This window comes from Staurois parvus, unplaced genomic scaffold, assembly GCF_062004578.1.
Source record: "Staurois parvus isolate SC_StPar_1 unplaced genomic scaffold, SC_StPar_1.0 ptg000624l, whole genome shotgun sequence".
Lineage (NCBI taxonomy): Eukaryota > Metazoa > Chordata > Amphibia > Anura > Ranidae > Staurois > Staurois parvus.
Window position 1 is genome coordinate 1,624,687 of NW_028318420.1, and position 15,423 is coordinate 1,640,109.

The window sequence follows — 15,423 nt, forward strand, 5'->3', positions numbered from 1 at the left end:
AAGGAAGGAAGAAAAAGGAAGGAAGGAAGGAGAGGAGGGTGGAAAGAAGGGGTGGAAGGAAGGGAGGTGTGGGTGGAAGGAAAGAAGGGAGGGGTGTGTGGAAGGAAGGAATTAAGGGGTGGAAGGAGGGGTGGGTGGAAGGAAGGAAGGGAGGGGAAGAAGGAAGGGAGGAGTGGGTGGAAGGAAGGGAGGGGTGGAAGGAAGGGAGGTGGGACTCAAATGCTCAGTCAGATGCATCAGAGCTGTCAGCTGTTCTGTGTTCCATTTCCCGCCCACACATCCTCTGAAGCTGCACGGACCGGAGTGTGGGCTGGCACAAGGGGGCAGAGCAGATCCAGCTTCTCTCCACTTTTCTCCTATTGGTGCAGAGGATGGGGGAGGGGCTGGGCACTAAGGAGTACACAGTGGAGGGGGGGGAGAAAGAAACATACCGTTCCGGGATGATTGGTGCAGCGGAGGGACAGTGACAAGCAGTGATCTCCCTGTATGGCTTTCAATGAAGCAGCTGGAAGTTACTTCTCCTCCTCTCCCTCCTGCAGCTTTCAGCTGCTTCATTGAAAACCATAAAGGGGACCACTGCTTGTCACTGCCTCCACCGTCGCTCCTCCCACACATCCCTAGTCCCGGCGCTACTCGCCTCCACCTTATTTCCACATGCCCAATAGGAGCAGGCCAGTGGAAATTTCGAGGGCTGATATATAGATATATATATAAAGAGAGAGAGAGATATGTAGCGCCCTCTAGTTTGGTTGCAGTGTGAACATCTAGCTCAGCCAGGAATTGGCAAAAAATGGGGACAGCTGCAATGAGAGAGTTTGCAGCTGTCAAGTCTAACCTGTGATGTCAGGGATGGGCAAGGCCGATATGCATTTCAGGGGTCCAACCCCCTTTTAAAAACAACCTGTTCATCTGTTCATAGGGAAACAGCCAGCATTTGTACAGTGCTAACCGGGAAAAAGGTGGCAAGAGCAGGACCAATTGGAACTACTGCATGTGCAACCGCAGTGGTGTATATTAAACCTGAATTATACACCATTGCAGGTGCACATGCAGTAGTTCCAATTGGTCCTGCCCCTTGCCACCTTTTTCCCAGTTTAGTTAGCTTCTGAACCTTGTACTCTGTATGTAACGCATCTCTGAATCCTGCACTCTGTATGAAACACACACCTGAACCTTGCACTCTGTATAAAACACATTCCTGAATCCTGCACTCTGTATGAAATGCATTCCTGAACCTTTCATTCTGCTGTACATAACTGTAGTGAGTGCTGCCAAGCCTGACTTCAGAAACGGACCACACTGTCACTTGATCCCCTCTTCTCCCCCCCCCCACCCCACTCGAGCTACGGTTGTCACACAGGGGACCAGAGCAGCTGTGGGTTTTTGTTCCCCCCTCCTCACACTGTCATGCAGGGGAATGGAGCGGCATTTACTAGGATTGCTGCCTGCTCTGTCCCCTTCCTATTGGCCACAGCAAAAGGGACAATCACCAAGGAGCAGGGGAGGATCATGGGATGTGTGCTACCCATCAGGTTTGATGAAGCATGGACTACAGCTGCCAGCATGCCCTGGCAGCAAAGGGAGGAGAGGACGGGGAGCCCTGGAAAAGAGGAGGAACTGAGAAGTGAACAGGAGCAGAGAGATCTGGAGTGTGGAGTGGGCTGACTGCCAAAGGACCAGACCAGGCAGGAGAAGAAAGAAGGGAGACAAAGAGAATCTGAGAGCTAATCTGCCAGCAGATGACCGGACACAGCGCTGCAGGCAAGATCAGAGAGTTTGAGTGGGTCCCATCTGGAAAGAGAGAAATATTGCAAGGATCTGCCAGATGCCATTCCTCAGGTGAGAGATTGCCAAGCCTTGCCTAAGAAAAGAAATAGTGACATTTCCTTCTGCACAGTAGCAGGCACCATATACAGTCACTATAAGTTGTGGCCTAGTTCCTTCAGCCACTGTTGCTTAACTACACTTAACACAACCTTCACACCCACACTGATAACAGGACAGCCTTCCTGCAGGCTGAACCTGGCCATGTCACTATCATCATCAATTTACCCTTTTCAAGAGACCTCTTTCTATTGTGCCAATAGTCTTGCAGTCTAGAGGGGAGTTACCCTGTATCCACACTCACTCTTGCCAGCCCATCATCCTTCTTCTTCACATCTACTTACTAGTGACCAGTGACTTAAAGGGACATTACACCAGTTCACTGCCATTTTCAAAGGAAATACCGTTCCACCTTTGCCTTATTGCATTATTCTTTAGAGAATCATTATTCACACCTCTTCTCATTGTGCACCAACTGGGCCCCACCATGCATGCAGAGATCTCTTCATTGCACTGAAGGGGGACATTGGTTGTATTGGGGTAAAGAGCTCTTTTCTTATTTCAGGCTACCTCCCAGCCATCAAGTCCTGAGCTAGTCTACCTGTTTGATAGTTCTCGCTGCTCACTGGGGACTGTAAAACTAGTTCAGATTGAAAGTATTGGTTTAGTTTTTGAAAAGCAGTCCTGCTAACACTAACTGAGACTCTGTGATAAGTAATGTGTTTTTTCTTGTTTAGCCAAGCTACATTGAAGTTTGCTATAAACCTCATAACAGTTTACTTCAATCCTTGTGTGAGTTTGCTTTCTGGTAGTAATTTATTCAACTAGATGTGCCTGAGGGGCTGAAGGTGTTCTTGGAGTCGAGGGGCAGAACAGTGAACACAAAATTGCCAAGCGGCTCCTTCTGGGGTGGCGCTACACAACACATTCCTGAATCCAGCAGTCTGTATGAAATGCACTCCTGAATCCTGCACTCTATGCATAATGCATTCCTGAATCCTTCCACACTTTGTGTAAAGCACTCTTCTACAGTTTGTGCAAAACCATTTGTAATGGAAGCTTTGTGTTTTTTTTTTAAATGACTGTGCTGGGGTTTGTGTCCGTAAGACTCTTGCTTGTGGCACAGCAATCAAAGCATATTTTATAGGTACAAGGAAACCTGGGTTTTGTTTAACCACACCCCTTAGGCCCCTCCCACTGTAAAAATTGGCCACACCCATTTTTCCACGGTGTGTTACGCAGGCCACAGGTCACTCCCTCCCTCAAGTGTATGGGCCCTACACTAGTTAGGTCTTAATGGGACCTAAGCACCCATTTGTGTGCCATCACTTGAGGTGTACTTGTAGTTCTGGGGCCCAACCTGTGACCTTTTGTTACTTTTGAGACCTTCAGATCCCAGTAGTCAGTGATGGGAACTTTGGGATGGAAACTCATATGTACAGGGATTGTAATGGTAGTAATATTCAAGTTTCATTTGATCAATCTGTCTCCTTGGTGATGTAAGGGGTTTCAGACAGGTTTCAGATTAGGCATCTTAATGTATTTTGCAAACTGTTCACCACTTATCTCACTAGCCCCAGAAGCTGCTGATCTTTAAAGTTACATAGAATGCAAGTATAGAAATATTTTTATAGAAGCCTGCTGAGCAGGTCCCTGAGCTTCTGCAGCAATAAACAAATAAAATGCCTCATATAGTGTGAAAACTGTAAATCTTTTCTTTTGTTGGTCACTAATGAGGAGCACTGGAAACACCCTTCCAGTATAGCAATTAGAGATGAGCGAATTATTCAAAAATTCGATTCGGCTGATTCGCCGAATTTGAGGAAGAAATTCGATTCGATGCGAATGTATTCGCTGCGAATTTAACTTATAAAAAGGGTTTCTAGGCTTCAGAGAGCCTTTATATTAGTGCAGAACACTGTACCTTTAATTTAAATGCCCTTGGAGATGAGGAAGGAGAAGGAGAAGGAGAAGGAGAGGGAGAAGGAGAAGGATGAGAAGAAGGAGAAGGAGAAGGATGAGAAGAAGGAGAAGGATGAGAAGAAGGAGAAGGATGAGAAGAAGGAGAAGGATGAGAAGAAGAAGGATGAGAAGAAGGAGAAGGAGAAGGATGAGAAGAAGGAGAAGGATGAGAAGAAGGAGAAGGAGAAGGATGAGAAGAAGGAGAAGGAGAAGGATGAGAAGAAGGAGAAGGATGAGAAGAAGGATGAGAAGAAGGAGAAGGATGAGAAGAAGGATGAGAAGAAGGAGAAGGATGAGAAGAAGGATGAGAAGAAGGAGAAGGATGAGAAGAAGAAGGGTGAGAAGAAGAAGAAGGATGAGAAGAAGGAGAAGGATGAGAAGAAGAAGAAGGATGAGAAGAAGAAGAAGGATGAGAAGAAGGAGAAGGATGAGAAGGAGAAGAAGGATGAGAAGAAAAAGAAGGATGAGAAGAAGGAGAAGGATGAGAAGAAGAAGAAGGATGAGAAGAAGAAGAAGGATGAGAAGAAGGAGAATTCCAAGCCGGCAAAAAGTGTATCTGCAGAGCTCCGCTATTTCTTAGCGGAGCTCTGCAGATACACTTAGCGGAGCTCTGCAGATACACTTTTTGCCAGCTTGGAATTCTTCTTATTTTCATCCTACTTCTTCTTCTTCTTCTTCTTCATCCTCATCCTCAGAAGAAGAAGAAGAGGATGAGGATGAGGATGAAGAAGAAGAAGAAGTAGAAGAAGTAGGATGAAAATAAGAAGAATTCCAAGCCGGCAAAAAGTGTATCTGCAGAGCTCCTCTATTTCTGACAGTTCTCTGACATTCACATTTACAGCGGTTGAAACATTGTATCTATTTGTTTCCATAAATGGAAACAAATAGATACAATGTTTCAACCGCTGTAAATGTGAATGTCAGAGAACTGTCAGAAATAGCGGAGCTCTGCAGATACACTTAGCGGAGCTCTGCAGATACACTTTTTGCCGGCTTGGAATTCTTCTTATTTTCATCCTACTTCTTCTTCTTCTTCTTCATCCTTATCCTCAGAAGAAGAAGAAGAGGATGAGGATGAGGATGAGGATGAAGAAGAAGAAGAAGAAGAAGAAGTAGGATGAAAATAAGAAGAATTCCAAGTCGGCAAAAAGTGTATCTGCAGAGCTCCTCTATTTCTGACAGACACACTTTTTCCCGGCTTGGAATTCTTCTTATTTTCATCCTACTTCTTCTTCTTCTTCATCCTCATCCTCATCCTCAGAAGAAGAATGAAAAGAAGAAGAATGAAAAGAAGAATGAAAAGAAGAAGAAGAAGAATGAAAAGAAGAATGAGAAGAATGAAAAGATTCTTCTTCTTCTTCTTTTCATTCTTCTTTTCATTCTTCTTCTTTTCATTCTTCTTCTTCTTCTTTTCATTCTTCTTTTCATTCTTCTCATTCTTCTTTTCATTCTTCTCATTCTTCTTCTCATTCTTCTTTTCATTCTTCTTCTCATTCTTCTTTTCATTCTTCTCATTCTTCTTTTCATTCTTCTTTTCATTCTTCTCATTCTTCTTTTCATTCTTCTTTTCATTCTTCTCATTCTTCTTTTCATTCTTCTTCTTTTCATTCCTCTTCTTCTTCTTTTCATTCTTCTTCTTCTTCTTCTTTTCATTCTTCTTTTCATTCTTCTCATTCTTCTTCTCATTCTTCTTTTCATTCTTCTTCTCATTCTTCTTTTCATTCTTCTTCTTCTTTTCATTCTTCTTTTCATTCTTCGCATTCTTCTTTTCATTCTTCTTTTCATTCTTCTTCTCATTCTTCTTTTCATGAAGAAGAAAAGAAGAATGAGAAGAATGAAAAGAAGAAGAAGAAGAATGAAAAGAAGAATGAGAAGAAGAATGAAAAGAAGAATGAAAAGAAGAATGAGAAGAATGAAAAGAAGAAGGAAAAGAAGAATGAAAAGAAGAAGAATGAAAAGAAGAAGAAGAATGAAAAGAAGAATGAAAAGAAGCAGAAGAATGAAAAGAAGAAGAAGAATGAAAAGAAAAAGAAGAAGAATGAAAAGAAGAATGAAAAGAAGAAGAAGAAGAATGAAAAGAAGAAGAAGAAGAATGAAAAGAAGAATGAGAAGAATGAAAAGAAGAAGAAGAATGAAAAGAAGAATGAAAAGAAGAAGAAGAATGAAAAGAAGAAGAAGAAGAATGAAAAGAAGAATGAAAAGAAGAAGAAGAATGAAAAGAAGAAGAAGAAGAATGAAAAGAAGAATGAAAAGAAGAATGAGAAGAATGAAAAGATTCTTCTTCTTCTTCTTTTCATTCTTCTTTTCATTCTTCTTCTTCTTTTCATTCTTCTTCTTTTCATTCTTCTTTTCATTCTTCTCATTCTTCTTCTCATTCTTCTTTTCATTCTTCTTCTCATTCTTCTTCTTCTTTTCATTCTTCTTTTCATTCTTCTCATTCTTCTTTTCATTCTTCTTTTCATTCTTCTTCTCATTCTTCTTTTCATTCTTCTTCTTCTTTTCATTCTTCTTTTCATTCTTCTTCTCATTCCTCTTTTCATGAAGAAGAAAAGATGAATGAAAAGAAGAAGAAGAAGAATGAAAAGAAGAATGAGAAGAAGAATGAAAAGAAGAATGAAAAGAAGAATGAGAAGAATGAAAAGAAGAATGAGAAGAATGAAAAGAAGAATGAAAAGAAGAAGAAGAAGAAGAAGAAGAAGAATGAAAAGAAGAAGAAGAATGAAAAGAAGAATGAAAAGAAGAAGAAGAAGAATGAAAAGAAGAATGAAAAGAAGAAGAAGAATGAAAAGAAGAAGAAGAAGAATGAAAAGAAGAATGAAAAGAAGAAGAAGAATGAAAAGAAGAAGAAGAAGAATGAAAAGAAGAATGAAAAGAAGAATGAGAAGAATGAAAAGATTCTTCTTCTTCTTTTCATTCTTCTTTTCATTCTTCTTCTTCTTTTCATTCTTCTTCTTCTTCTTTTCATTCTTCTTTTCATTCTTCTCATTCTTCTTTTCATTCTTCTCATTCTTCTTCTCATTCTTCTTTTCATTCTTCTTCTTCTTTTCATTCTTCTTTTCATTCTTATTCTCATTCTTCTTTTCATGAAGAAGAAAAGAAGAATGAGAAGAATGAAAAGAAGAATGAAAAGAAGAAGAATGAAAAGAAGAATGAGAAGAAGAATGAAAAGAAGAATGAGAAGAATGAAAAGAAGAAGAAGAATAATGAAAAGAAGAAGAAGAATGAAAAGAAGAATGAAAAGAAGAAGAATGAAAAGAAGAAGAAGAAGAATGAAAAGAAGAATGAAAAGAAGAAGAAGAATGAAAAGAAGAAGAAGAAGAATGAAAAGAAGAATGAGAAGAATGAAAAGAAGAAGAATGAAAAGAAGAATGAAAAGAAGAAGAATGAAAAGAAGAAGAAGAAGAATGAAAAGAAGAATGAAAAGAAGAAGAAGAAGAATGAAAAGAAGAATGAAAAGAAGAATGAGAAGAATGAAAAGATTCTTCTTCTTCTTCTTTTCATTCTTCTTTTCATTCTTCTTCTTCCTCTTTTCATTCTTCTTTTCATTCTTCTCATTCTCCTTCTCATTCTTCTTTTCATTCTTCTTCTCATTCTTCTTTTCATTCTTCTTCTTCTTTTCATTCTTCTTTTCATTCTTCTCATTCTTCTTTTCATTCTTCTTTTCATTCTTCTTCTCATTCTTCTTTTCATTCTTCTTCTTCTTTTCATTCTTCATTTCATTCTTCTTCTTCTTCTTTTCATTCTTCTTCTTCTTTTCATTCTTCTTTTCATTCTTCTCATTCTTCTTTTCATTCTTCTCATTCTTCTTCTCATTCTTCTTGTCATTCTTCTTCTCATTCTTCTTCTTCTTTTCATTCTTCTTTTCATTCTTCTCATTCTTCTTTTCATTCTTCTTTTCATTCTTTTTCTCATTCTTCTTTTCATGAAGAAGAAAAGAAGAATGAGAAGAATGAAAAGAAGAATGAAAAGAAGAAGAAGAATGAAAAGAAGAATGAGAAGAAGAATGAAAAGAAGAATGAAAAGAAGAATGAGAAGAAGAATGAAAAGAAGAATGAAAAGAAGAAGTATTCCAGTACAGCAAAAAGTGTATCTGCAGAGAGCTCCGCTATTTCTGACAGTTCTCTGACAGTTCCTTCACATTTACAGTGGTTGAAACATTGTATCTGTTTCCAAATAAAAACATCTGTATCCTAAATGGAAACAAATAGATACAATGTTTCAACCGCTGTACATGTGAAGGAACTGTCAGAGAACTGTCAGAAATAGCGGAGCTCTCTGCAGGGACACTTTTGCCGGCTGATCGGGAAAAATCCGATTCGCGCACCCGAAGTATGCTAATATTCGGATTCGCCGCGAATCGAATTTTTCCTGAAATTCGAAACGAATTCCACTTCGCCTGGTTCGATTCGCTCATCTCTAATAGCAATTAAAATGTTCTTGTTAGTAAAGAAAAAGGGAATTTATTAATGTTGCCATCTCTTTGAAGGAGCATGCTCTAGGCTGTCATTCATAGCTATCCTATATTACTTGGTGTCCCAGGACTTTACTGACTGTATACTTGTTTAAGGTAAAATTTGTCAACCTATGGTATGTGAACCAACTATTGAATCTGACAACTGACTTATTGCTGCAAGTTATCTATTTAATCATGGAAGATCTTTGGTCATATGATCGAAAGTAAGTGAACACATACAATATGTAATGAAGCAGTTTGTTTGATGTTAACAATTTGTATGGCTATTATGTTGGCTGTAGGGGGTGCCATTTCACACTTCTCCTTAGGCAGCAAAAAGGTTTTAGTGCATACCACAAAAGCTTCCTGAGTTTCAGTATAATGTAAATATTGTGGAAAAGGACATGGGAGAAACAAGGAGAAATGCCCTGCTTATGGTAAAATATGCTAATTCCTTGTATAGAGGGATAATTTTGCAACACAGACTCTGACAGTGCAGATATTGTCATTATAGCAAAGCAACAGGTAATCAATGCTGCATAACAGCTTTTTGCTACCTTCTTGCTAGATGAGAGGCTCATTAGGTTATAGCTGGAATGCAAAGCAAGATGCAATGTTATTCCTTACACTTTAACTAATAAACAATTTACAATTTAGCCTACAAATGAAGTACTCATAGGGGAAATTTACTAAAACTGAAGAGTGCAAAATCTGGTGCAGCGCTGCATAGAAACGAATCAGCTTCCAGGTATTAGTGTCAAAGCTTAAAGCGGAGTTCCACTCACCCTGTTAAAAAATAAACGTCCGCAGCTACAGAAACTGTAGCTGCTGACTTTTAAAAAACAGCCACTTAATTGTCCCTCAGTCCCCCGGAGTGTCCCCCGCAGCCCGTTTCACCGGCTGTCCTGTATTCCAGGAGGCCGGCATCTTCAGTGTGGGCACCCGGCTGTGACAGCTTGCGACTTCACAGCCGGGTACCCACTGCACATGCGTGAGTAATGCTGCGCTTCATGAATGGTCCTGTAGACTTCTGGGACCTGTCAGGTGTCCCAAAAGACTACAGGGAGGGAGGGAGGACACCTTCCGCTTCCAGTCGCCTAGGCGATCGGACCGGAAGTGGGAGCGGGTACCTGCCAAATTCGGGTACCCACCCCCCAAAGGTGCCAATCCTTAATGGGGAGTGGGGGAGCAGTCCTTAAAGCGGAACTTCCCTTTTGGGTTGAGCTACGCTTTAACGTATAACTAAAGGCAAAACTTTTTTTTTTTCGTTTTGGATACATTGGAGAGGGATTAGAACACCTGTCAGTTTTTTTGCTGTCTGTGCCCCCGTTAGTGAGATTCACCCGCTCTATTTGTCATGTTTACAAATATCAATGAAAGTAAAAGCAAATCCCAAATTTGGGGTTATCTTTAGAAAAGTAATAGAGGGGAAATCTTCCAATGGGGACACTATTTCTGGTAACCTGGGGGTTCCCAAGGAATTCCCTTAATTTGCAGGGATTTCCTCTCATTTCCTGTTTGGCTAAGGGACAAGTAAGTGACAGTGAAAGGAAATCTCCCTGTATTACAAAAGCACCCAGAAACACATTGGTACATGCAGATTGAAGCTGAAGAGTAACATCACTCCAAAAGTGAAGTACCTTCTGTAGCACCCTCCTAGTTAGCCAGGAGGAGCTAGCTAATTATTTTTGTAGTTAGATAGCTGAGCCTGGGTGATGGAGGGTCAGGGCTGAGAGGCTCTGCAGATCAGCTTTCTGATACCTCCCACTGATCTAGAGACTTAGCAAAGTCTCTAGAACTCAGTAGGCGGGGGTGAGGAGGAGCTGGTCTGCACTGTTAAGGAATTCTGACCAATCTCTAAGCAGGAGGCTTGGCATGGGGTCAGGACAGCACTTAAGAGCGATTGAGCCTGCTCAAGAGCAAGAGAGTTTGTGTGGAAGATAGAGTGATCAGGATGGAGTGTGGAGCCTGGGATGGGGGTCCAGTAGTGGGGCCTACCTACAGGCAGAGGAGCTGGAAGGGAGACCTGAGAGGACAGCCTGGGAAGCAGGGAAAAAGCAGGGAAAAAGCTAGCATAGTGTAAGGCCTGAAGGCAGCCACTAACCCACATGCTTGCAAGAGAGAACTGAATGAGTAATCCCACACTCCCTGGGCCAGATAAGGGGAGAGGGCATTCTGGTGGGAAACCTGACTAGACCTCATCTGGGACTGTTCTTTATTGGCAGTTTCCAGCCCATCTTGCCCGGGGATTCCTTCAGGAAGATGGGCAAATAGGAAATTTCATGTAGGGTCTGAAGTGGTACATTAGGAGAGACTGGAGAGCTCTCAGAGAAGAGTTTTGCTGTGTACTTATACATAATTGCTAGGAAGTTGTCCTCAGTTTACAATTCCTTGGGTATTCCACACATACCTCAACCCCATCCAAGTTTATTAGCCCTAATAAAATCCCCCAAAAAATAAGTTCAAGGACTGTATACTGTCTCTGGAGATCATGTCTGAGAAAATGCGTATTGCCTGGCTGTGCAGGACTATAGAGGGAACCCAAAACTTTAGAAACTTCTAAGTGGTTAGTGCAATACTTCCTTCCAGCCTGTAACTGAGTTGCAGGTTATTTATGGGGTGTAGGGGGAGCGAGTACTTATTTTTTCATTTTCCACCTCCTCAAGCCTCGTCTAGGATGACTCTGCCTTGTTTCATCCCCGTCCCCACCTTCAGCCTCCTGGGACACAACACAAATCCCAGGTAGCTGCAGGACTAGTCTTCCTGAGCCGTGCAATCTTGCCCATGCACACTTGGGAGATGGCTGTGATTTATCAGGAAGTCACAGCTAGCTCCCAAATCCAATATGGCAGTGCAAGTACCAGAAAGACTCCCTGGAATAAAAACACTATCAGATAATATACTAATAGTTGGAGAAGGAGATGACATGAATCTGCAAAAAAGATATTGACCTGAAGATGATACAGTTCTTGGACAGATGTTGAAAAAGGAAATTAAACTAAACCTGGACAAATTCCAAATGAAAATGACTGGGGTTCTACCAAGTGGACATCTGCTAACAAACTATTTGAAAGGAGATCAAAAAAAGTTGTACAAGAAATGCCTTCTCCTACGGATATATAGGAAGTTATGTGATTCCTGGTTATAATTATTTACCTTTCATAATTCTGTAAGCATCTGTCTAATATGTTGGAGCCTTTGAGACAACACATAAAGATGTGCTCTGGAAATAGACAGACACACAGGAGGCAGTATTGTAGGCAGTGAAAAGTGATTTACAGACATGGCTGTTTCATGTACAGGAATGCAGACAACACAAGCTGCTGGTGTGAGGAATCATTTTGTACAACAGAACTGCATCCAGGTCAGCATAGAACAGAAAACAGGAAGTATAAGGCAACGCAATATTACCATATGCAAGTAGAGTCACAGTATTTGCATAATAACTCTACAACATCTCCCTTTTTTACATTCAATTCAAACCTTGTAAACAATTAAACTAAAACAGATCCTGAACAGTCTTGAACATGGCATACTGTGTTACTGGTAGATACGCTACAGACTGAGTCTATCTGGTGGTCTTGAAACTTGACCACTACGCAAGACCACAGGGATTTTGCCTGGGGAAATCCGTTCAGCTCCAGAAGGTGTTGATAAGGAGCTACCCTCTTTCCTGGCAGGTGTGTTTGGCAAAGAAGAATTTGACGGGTTATGTGGCTGGATTATGTCATCCTCATTGTATCCCGACATGACAGCAGAGTTCTCTTTGCTTTGAGTATATGGTCCAGTAGGACTCGGGGCATTGAGCACCTCAGGAGGATCACGTACAGGATGCTCATAGGCTTGTGTGGTGAATCGTTCTGCCCTTCGCAGGTCCACTCGATTGCAGCGGTAAAGACTGCCTTCTACATTCACAAGATATGATCGAGGAGCAACCCTCTGAACACAGGAACCCAGTCTCCAGCGACCGGTCCTGTCACCTGGAAGCGGCTTCATACGAATTGGCTCCCCAATGCTTAGTTCAGCTAAGTCTTTAGCAGACACATCATATGACAGTTTGTCAATCTGTTTCCTCTGCTGCAGTTTCGCCGGGACACCTGTAACCACACAAGGATCAAGTAATTTGTTGGCCACAGGCAATGAAGTCTTCAGTCTCCTAGACCTCAAGCGCTGTGCCGGACTACTGTCCATGCCTTCAGATGGGGTGTTCCTCCAATGTAGAATGGCCTTCCACGGATCAGTACCATCAAACTTGGCCTTCTTACAAAGATTCTTCACTATCTTGACAGCCGATTCCGCTTTGCCATTGGCTTGCGGGTGCCTCGGGGATGAGGTAACATGCTCGAATCCCCAATCTGTAGAGAAACGTCTGAATTGCTCACATGCAAATTGAGGTCCAATATCTGAGATGACTCTATCCAGGTGGCCATAACGTGCAAACTGTGCTTTACAACGCTTGATGGTAGTATCAGCAGACAGGTCAGGAAGTAGCTCAATCTCCCAAAAGTCGGAATAGTGATCAACAATTAATAGAAAATCCTGCTCAGCATAATTCAGTATGTCCATATTTACAATTTGCCAAGGCCGGGTGGGCAGCACATGCAACATCATAGGTTCTTTCTGTTGTGCCTGCGCATATTCATTGCATGCCGAGCAAGAGCTAACAAAGTCTCTAATCTCGTTCTGCATGTTGGGCCAGTATAAGGTATCACGTGCTTGCCTATAGCATGCTTCTCTGCCAATGTGACTGGCATGAATACGAGTCAGCATCTCCGATCTTAAAGATTTAGGAATGATGTCCCTTGGCCCCTTTTACAGTATACCATCTTGAATGGCGATTTCATCTCTGAAAGTCCAATATTCTCTCACAAGTAATGGCACTTCCAACTTGGAATCAGGCCAACCATTCAGAACAACATATTTAAGAGCCTGCAAACTCTCATCGGTTTCATTGTGCTGTTTTATCTGAAGCAATCGTTGGTCCGTGACGTTTAAATGGTCTGAATGATTAATCTGTGACAGGACATCCAGGTCCCATTGAACATTGCAAACTGTCTGTTGTGCATACTCAGGTGTACCACCTGCTGCTGTAGCTCTGCTAAGGGTGTCACTAATGTACATTTCAGGACCAGGTTTATAGACAACATTTAGGCAATAGTTTTGTAACGTGAGCAACATGCTCTGTAGACGTTTGGGTGCACACAAAAGTGGTTTCTTGAAAATAGAAATCAGAGCTTTATGGTCAGTTTCTGCTGTGATCTTGTCGCGCCCATAGAGGTAGTGGTGAAAGTGCTGGCAGGCAAACACTATACTCAGACATTCCTTTTCTATTTGTGCATTTTTCATGCCAAGTCTCAATATTATTGCCTACAACGATTCATCAGTTCCAGCAGTTTGCCATCATGCTCTTGCTCTGCTTCCTCATCTGTGTCCCCACAGCCAACCACAAGGATGTCATCAGCTATTGGTTCAATACCACCGAGTCCAGCCAATAGTTTATGTTGTTTACATTGATACACCTCTGGTGCAACTGATACTCCAAAAGGCAGTTTGAGCCATCTTTTCCTGCCCCATGGAGTCCAGAAGGTTGTCATGTAACTACTTGCATCATCCAACTTACACTGTAAAAATGCATCCCGGGCATCAACAAGCGTGAACATACGTGCCTTAGGCAGCTTGTACAAAACATCCTTGAGAGTTGGCATGATGTAGTGAGATCGTCTCAGTGCCATATTTACGAATTTGGGATCTATGCAGCTTATTTGGCTCCCTTACAATCACCATATTACTTATCCAGTCAGTTGGGTCAGTCACAGGTGCCAAGTGTCCATTGGCCTCATACTCAGCTGTGCTTTAATGCCTGTTTTAATGCCACCGGCACATTGCAAGGCACACATTGGACTGGAGGGACACTCACATCAAGGTCGAAATGAACTTCCCCTGGTACAGATTCTACTGGCCCAGTAAACACATCACTAAATTCCTTTAGCAGCAGTTGTTTTGTCAAGGGCCCCTTGGAGAGACTGTCCATCACATTAAGCTCCGCAGGGATGGAGAAACGTGTCAGCCCTAGACGCTCACAGGTTGAGCCAGACAACAGTGTCTTTTGACAGGCTTCTACAATTTCAAACTCCAGCTTTTGTGTTAGTCCACATATGGCACATTCTGTCTTGAAGAGCCCTAGAGATTTCATAATCGCACCTGAGTATAACTTTAATCTGGTGTCACTTGGCAGTAGACATGCTTCTGGTGCTAACACCATTTTGTCTCTTAAGCACATTACATCACAAGTTGCTCCTGAATCGAGCTGACAGGATTGGGGCTTATTATTTAAATGTAAAGTGACAAACCATTTCTTTCCTCTGGATTGCACAGAGCCGATCAATTCACTGCTGTATATAACTTCAGTGGTGTGTGTCTCTGCCTCATATGTGGATGTGTTCTCCACGTTGTGTACTTTGCCTATTGATGGCCGTCGTTTACTTGACAAACAAACGTTAGCAAAATGGTTTGTTCTTCCACAAGACTTGCAAGACTTCCCATAGGCTGGACACTGCTCTTTAATTCTTTGATGCACAGTCCCACAGTATTTGCAAGCTGTATGGTTGGCAGTATTGGTGCTAATCAGTCGGCGTTGCTGACGTTTGTTTATGTTATGATGCTGCATTGCAATGTTTATGCTGTCAGTCTGCTGTCTGTCCTGTTCCATAACTTTCAGACGTCTGTCAGTGAGCTCTGCTGTACGGCACGTCTCAATGGCTGTGTTTAGAGTTAACTCATGTTCTCTTAGGAGGCGCCTGCGTGTGCTCTCGCTAGCTATACCAAGAACAATTTTGTCCCTTATCAATTCGTCTCTGAGTGTGCCATATTCACAAGTTACTGCCTTTTCTCTCAAATGTGTATTAAAGTTATCAAAAGATTCTCCCTCTTCTTGTTTGCAGCATCCAAACACATATCTTTCATAAATGACATTTTTAGCTTCCAGTGCATTTAGAATGGCTGTAACATTGTCTTGCTGATCTGCTGTGACGGTCAGATTGTGTTTACACACATGCCTGCATTCACTGCCCATGACTCTTCTCAGAGTTGCTGCCTGCACTGTTGCACATTTCTCATTCAAGCCTGTAGCCAGAGAATAATCTTCAAATTCAGCTCTGAAAGATTCCCAATTGCTGCTCCAATCC